This window comes from Heptranchias perlo, chromosome 20, assembly GCF_035084215.1.
Source record: "Heptranchias perlo isolate sHepPer1 chromosome 20, sHepPer1.hap1, whole genome shotgun sequence".
Classification (NCBI taxonomy): Eukaryota; Metazoa; Chordata; class Chondrichthyes; order Hexanchiformes; family Hexanchidae; genus Heptranchias; species Heptranchias perlo.
Genome location: NC_090344.1, coordinates 22,021,770 through 22,029,203, shown reverse-complemented (window position 1 = coordinate 22,029,203; position 7,434 = coordinate 22,021,770). Strand labels below are relative to the sequence as shown.

Sequence of the window (7,434 nt, the reverse complement as noted above, 5' to 3'; positions counted from 1 at the left end):
TCAACATGTCATCAATGATGACGAATACCTCGCTATGGCCATCCCCACACCTCCACTACTCGCCTTTAAACAGCCACCCAACCTCAAACAAACCATCGTTCGCAGAAAATTATCCAGCTTTCAGGAGAACAGCGTCCGCGACACCACACAACACTGCCACGGTAACCTCTGCAAGACATGCTAATCATCGACACAGATACCACCATCACACGAGAGGACACCACCCATCAGGTACATGGTTCATACTCCTGTGACTCGGCCAACGTTGTCTAACCTCATACATTGCAGGAAAGGATGCCCCAGAGCATGGTACATTGGCGAGACCATGCAGACGCTGCGACAACGGATGAACGGACACCGCGCAACAATCGCCAAACAGGAGGGTTCCCTCCCAGTCGGGGAACACTTCAGCAGTCAAGGACATTCAGCCACCGACCTTCGGGTAAGCGTACTCCAAGGCGGCCTTCGAGACACACGACAACGCAAAATCGTCGAGCAGAAATTAATAGCCAAGTTCCGCACCCATGAGGACGGCCTCAACCGGGATCTTGGGTTCATGTCACACTACACGTAACCCCACCAGCGAACAAATATTATCTGTTTTTAATATAACGGGTCATTGACTGTCTTCGTTCTGTCTCTCTCTCTTTTTTTTTGGGGGGGTTGTACATTCAGTGGCCTTTTAGATGACACCTTTCTGTCTGCTCACTGTGATTGCCTTGGCAACGGGCAGGAATCACCAGGCTTTGTTCTGTGATTTTCAAATGCGAAGGATTCGAAATTGTCACTTCCACAAATAGGAATAGAAAACGAGATTGGGTGGACAGAAGCGGTTGGAAAGGATAGCCGATCGGCTGAAGACTATGGTGAAATTTTAGACCGGCTGCAGGGCTTTCTAGCAAGCGGCTCGTTGGTCTAGGGGTATGATTCTCGCTTTGGGCGTTTTTCTAATGGAATATGCGAGAGGTCCCGGGTTCAAATCCCGGACGAGCCCTGTTATCTCACTGCTTTTTAGTGAAAAGTCACCAATTGGATTCTGACATCTTTGCAGTTGTTCGAATTGAATTATATTTGAGCTCCAGAGGACAAAGTGCTGACGTTTCCAAGGCGCAACACACACGGAGTAAATAAAATGTCTCAAGATGATGTGGAGATTGAAGCTGAATGTGAATTTATCCCAATTTAGGCGGTCTCATTGATATTAGATGACGGGATCGAGAACCACATATCCAAGTTTGCCGATGACACAAAGATAGACAGAATTATAAGCAGTTTGGATGGAAGAATGAGATTACAGAGAGATATTACTAGATTAAGTGAATGGGCAAAACTGCGGCAAATGGATTTCAACGTAAGCAAGTTTGAGGCCGTCCACTTTGGACCTCAAAAAGATAAATGAGAAAACATATTAATGGATGTTACTCCAAAAAATTGACCACATGAAATTTTGTGTGGATTCGCTTGTTTCTCAAGTCTGCCAAACTTTTAAAAGTTACCAAAATATTGCAATAGGAACCCGCGATCTTGGCGTTATTAGCACCACGCTCTAACCAACTGAGCTAACCGGCCATGTAGACATCTCAGCTTTATGGGCTTACCCGCGTGTTGGGTAGTTTGTGTTTATTTTTCACCAGCTGACAGGGTTTTACAACGAATATTGAATAAATCACATCCCTTAAACATTGTTACTTGTTTCTGTATATACTGTCGAGGATGTAGATCAAAATTAACAAACAAAGAGCACTTTAATGTAACAAATTAAATTCCGATCAATATTATTTTACCAACAATGAACAGCCCATCCATAAAACACTGCCCCGCTATAAAACCTGTGGGCAGGACCCTGAGCTACTGTGAAAATGATATCACCGCAACGTGATTCGATCACGCTGCGTTTTGACGTTGAGTCAGATGTCTGTCTGTCTATACGTCTGATTGGGTCTCTGCCTTATTCTCAGGCCAGGCTTTTTGTTTGCTGGCTGCAGGCCTCGCTCCCCGACTGACTGAACTACTACCGGGCCGTGTGTCAGAATCAATGACTGTGACTGACTGTCTGCCCATTTATGGCCACATTTCTGAGTTCCTGCCTTCGCTCTGTGTCGCAGGCCTGTCTCTGTCCCTTAGGATGACAACACACCCACATGCTGCACGACTGAACGCAGGTTTGGTTAGTCTGTCCTCGCAGGTCCTTCGGAAGCTAATGATTTTGAACTGAATTATTTTTCCTGAGTGACTTGTGAAGTTTTGTTCAGTGATATGTTTGCGAAAGAGAACGGAGGAAATAGTTAGTGTGCAACTCGACATTTCTCTACATCGGAATAGAAAACGTGATTGGATGGATAGAAGAGGTCTGAAAGGATGGCCGATCGGCTGTGGGTGGCACCGAATTCTGCAGTGGCTGCAGTGGTTGATTACCGGTAATGAAAATGAGGTAATATACTACCACAAGCTGCCGCTGAAAATCATTCAATTTCCCAAACTTGACCCACCGAATCAAATGAAGCTCCTGGGAAAGCTACAAGACAACGCCGGTCTATCGGGCATCGTTTGAAGCAACAGGCAGTTTAAAGTGGCATCTACAGCCATGCAAGTACTGCCATGTGCCGCTGCGATCGACGAGTGGTTGAAGCGTTAACTTCAAGATCAAATGGAGTTTTCCTTCGCAGGTTTGATTTCTGCTCGCTGAATTATTGTTTAAAGATACGTTCAATGCTCAAATGAATGAACTGGATCTAACTCACTTCATTTATCTCTCTCAGAGCATGAGAGATACTCGAGCGTGGCCGGCGCTTTTAATTGGGTGCCCAATGTACTCTTGCAAAATTCAAATACACAAGAAAGAATCTTGCCCAATCTGCAACTAAAATTCTGCTACTTTGCAGAACCACCCATTTATACTCGACTTTATTTACATGAATCTCTCTATCTCTCCCTGTCTCTTGTCTCTATGTTGTCCCCTGATGGACTTCTCAGGCTTAAAAGGTAGCAAAATATTGCAATCGGAACCTTATTACACGAACCCGCGACCTTTGCGTTATCAGCACCACGTTCTGCACAAACTGAGCCAATGGACCATGTATACAGATTTGCTTTTTAGGCTTACCCACGTGTTGGGCAGTTTGTGTTTATTTTTACTCCAGCTGACAGGGTTTTTGAACTAATATTGAATAAACCACATCCCTTAAACATTGTTACTTGTTTCTGTATATACTGTCGAGGATGTAGATCAAAATTAACAAAGACCACTTTAATGTAAAAAATTAAATTCCGATCAATATTATTTGACTAACAATGAACAGCCCATCCATAAAACACTGCCCCGCTATAAAACCTGTGGGCAGGACCCTGAGCTGCTGTGAAAATGATATCACCGCAACGTGATTCGATCACGCTGCGTTTTGACGTTGAGTCAGATGTCTATCTGTCTATCTTTCTTTCGGTTTATCCGTCTGATTGTGTCTCTGCCTTCTTCTCATGTTTTTTCTTTGCTGGCTGCAGGCCTCGCTCCCCGACTGACTGAACAACTACCGGGCCGTGTGTCGGAATCAATGACTGTGACTGTCTGTCTGCCCATTTATGGCCTTGAATGGCCACATTTCTGAGTTCCTGCCTTCGCTCTGTGTCACAGGCCTGTCTCGGTCCCTTAGGATGACAACACACCCACAAGCTTCACGATTGAATGCAGGTTTGGTCAGTCTGTCCTCGCAGGTCCTTCGGAAGCTTATGATTTTGAACTGAATTATTTTTCCCGGGTGACTTGTGAAGTTTTGTTCAGTGATATGTTTGCGAAAGAGAACGGAGGAAACAGTTAGTGTGCAACTCGACATTTCTCTACATCGGAATAGAAAACGCGATTAGATGGATAGAAGAGGTCTTAAAGGATGGCCGATCGGCTGTGGGTGGCACCGAATTCTGCAATGGCTGCAGTGGTTCATTACCGGTGATATATTACCGGTGGCTTCTTATTTTCGGGGTATAATTCTCGCTTTGGAATATTTGACGATTCATTCTGAGCGAGGTCCCGTTTCTTAATGTTGTTTAAAGCTCAAATAAATATGAACCAGATTTAACCAACAGCATTTCTCTCCTTCAAAGAGATATTTCAGCAGACGTGTTTAATTCGAGAGCCCAATGGTCTCTTAAAAAACATTGAAAGGAAACTCTCCCGAGCTCCGTGTTAAATTCTTGCTCGTTTGCAGAACTTGACATTTGTTTCTTTACTTTAATCTGTCTCTTGACTCTCTGTGTTTTCCCCTCATGCACTTCTTAGGCTTTATTAAACGGCCAAGGATGATCGAAGCTGCAGAGAAGTGTAAAGATAGGAAGACGGAGAAGGTCAGAGAAGCAAAGGTGCAACCCAGCTGATGAATTCATAACTGAGGTCCACTAAAGTCTCTTCGCCGTCACAGTGAAAAAATCAGCAATTCGAGTACAGTATACTTTTGGTAGAGTGTATAATAGGCAGATGTTGAGACAGACACCAATCGAACTGTTGCCGTGGCGATGAAAGCGCCAAATGCTAAACACTAGACCACAAGGTAACGCTGAACATTCTTTGCTGTGAACAAGCAGACAAACGCGGCCTTTCCCACTTGCCCCTTTGTAATTCCGGTCATTTTCGGGCCAGACAAGCTGCTCGCACAAAATAGCATTTTCTGTTCGAACTACTATTGGGACAGAAGTTGATGTTCAGGCAATAACAGCACCAAGTGCAAGTAGACATGTACATGAAATAGCAAATGAGGTGATATACTGCCACAAGCTGCCGGTGAAAATCATTCAATTTCCCAATATTGACCCACCGAATCAAATGTTGATCCTGGGAAAGCTGCAAGACAACGCAGTCTATCGGGCATCGTTTGAAGCAACTGCCAGTTGAAAGTGGCATCTCCTGCTGCTTCTGTGGGGAGTGAGAGGGAACTGAGCATCGATTTATTGGTTATTGGTGAGTTCGTGCCGCTTGAAAACACTGTCGACGATATCTTCCATCACTTTGCTGACGATTGAGAGCAGACTGATGGTGCGGCAATTGGCCGGATTCGATTTGTCCTTCTTTTTGTGGACTGAATAACGGAACAGGCTCGATGGGCGAAATGGCCGAGTCCTGTTCCCGTGTTCCTCATTGGTTCAGAATGTAAAACGATCCTGCATTGGCCACGTATCAAGCTCGAGTCGCATGATAAGTCGGCGAGAATTCAACGCCACCACCACCAATCCTCGCATGGCCACTTGCTGCATGTGTCCATTTGGAATCCTGTTTGAAAGCATATGCAGTCTGGCGGAGGTACTGTGATAACCCTACGCAGTCACGCAGTCTGACCTACAGCTGTGCAAGAACTGCTGTGTGCAGCTGCGATGGCCCAGTGTTTGAAGCGTTCGACTCATAAGCCACTGGGGTTTTCTTGCACCGGTTTGAATTATACTCGGTGTGTTACTGTTTAACGATCTGTTCAATGTCCAAATGTATAAACTAGATCGAATTGACGCAATTACCCTTTTCAAAGCAGGAGAGACATTCCACCGTGGCAGGCGCCCAAAGTTCTCTTTCAAGATTTCAAGACACGAGAAGGAATATCTCCCAATCAGCAATTTAAATTCTGCTAGTTTGCTGAACCTGGCATTTATACTCTTCGTTTATTTCCTTGCATCTCTCTATCTGTCACTGAATCTGTCTCTTGTCTCTCTGATATAATTCTCAGGCTTCCTTGAATGGCGAAGGCTGATCTAACCTGCAAGACAAGCAGGCTGAGATGGTCGGAAAAGTAAAGTTACAACCCAGCTGATGAATTCGTAGCCAATATCTCCACATTTATGTCGCTTCAGAGCAATTCATTCTGCAAAGTGTTTCAGGATAATGCAAGTCGTACATTCAAAACGAATTTGGTGAAGAAAGGCTGATATTGTTAACTCGAAATAATTAGTGTTGAATCTGATCTCGCTGTACATCATATTTTGTACAAGAAAACGAGATTGGATGGACATTCTATTCTGAAAGGATGGTTGATCGGCTGCGTGGCAGCGAAAATTTACATTGCCTGCACGGCTCTGTTGCCAGTTGCTCTTTGGATCTGATTCTCGCTCATGGAGTTTCACTGGTTCAAATCCTGGAGCTCTTATTCACTTTCACTGGATTTCCCACGAAAGCCAAATAAAGTTTCACTCTCTCCGGTCCTCCATAAATCCTGATGTCGCAGCCTTTCTCACTCCGGGAGCTGGGGAATAGCGGAAAACTGATGAGTTTGTTGTCCCATCTGGAATGCGGTTTTGAACTGTTGTTATTCGCCGAGACAGCGTTGCTGAAGCCTTTAATGATCTCTCACAAATCAGCTGAACACGGTCGGAATGTGCAAACCATGTTACTTTTCCGAAATAAAGGAGTGACGTTCATTGTAGAAACACGGTAGAAGACTGCTCTCGCTCACTGCACAAATATCCATATCTGAATGAACCAGCTCTCCGGCAACCATTGAGTCCTCCCTTCGGACCTTGTCTGTGAAGAAGAATTCTGAGTTCCGTGCAGCCAATCTCGGATTTTTAAATATTTTTCATGTGCCTGCTATCGGACCGCAGGGTCACTGGTGGAATATCAGCCGTGCTCCGCTGGCAATTTTTACCCTGCATTTTCTTGCAGACAAAACACACATTGGAAACCTGGCGCTGTGAGGCAATGAATTCTGAGGTAAAAGATATCCAGGGCGGGCTGAAACCACCAACCTTTCAATTAAAAGCCGAACGCCCTGGCCGATTACACCACAGAGACACTATGTTCTTTATACTAAACCATTAATTCACCGCGCTAAAGTTTGAGTTTGCAGCGACCAATACAGCAGCTGTCCATCATCAGTTTACTTTTCTAAAATAAAAGGTGTGCAGCTTGCACGAGTGAATATTTTTGCTGTATTATTTCTGAGCATTAGGCTCATAACTGCCTGTATGTTTGAAGGCTCAGTCCGCAGTGGGAGAGAGAAGTGGTTTTTTGAACTGTTATTTGACCAGGTTCTATTTCAGTAAAATTCCCGTGACCAGAAAATGAGATGAGATGAATCGAGCAGGTCCAACCTGCCGTTCTGTAACACTACACGGCATCTACAAAGTTGCCTCTTTGCACTTACAGTGAAGCGGAGGGCAGTTTTCACCCTAAAACCACCAAGATAGTTGGCGCAGTAAATAGTGTCGATGGGAGCAGAAAGCAGCAAAGGGCCATTGATGATTTAATGTGAGGGCAAAACTGTGACAGATGGAGTTCAATGTGGGGAAGTTTGATATAATCCACTGAGAAACGAAGATAGATCAGAGTGTTTTCTAAATGGAGAGAAGTTAGGAACTGTCGAGGAGCGGAGATATTCAGGGGTCCAAGTACAGAAATCTTTGCGTCAACTGATTTTTTGCTGATCTGCTGGCTGGCAGCTGGTGTTTACGATATAATTGTTTCAC

General features: G+C 44.6%; 1 non-coding gene across 1 annotated transcript; it reads left to right on the top strand.

Annotated features, from left to right (window-relative positions):
* Positions 1–904: 904 nt before the first annotated feature.
* trnap-ugg (transfer RNA proline (anticodon UGG)) lies at positions 905–994 on the top strand. Its single transcript is given in 2 exon segments — positions 905–940; positions 959–994. It is a non-coding gene; the product is annotated as a tRNA-Pro (tRNA).
* Positions 995–7,434: the final 6,440 nt, after the last annotated feature.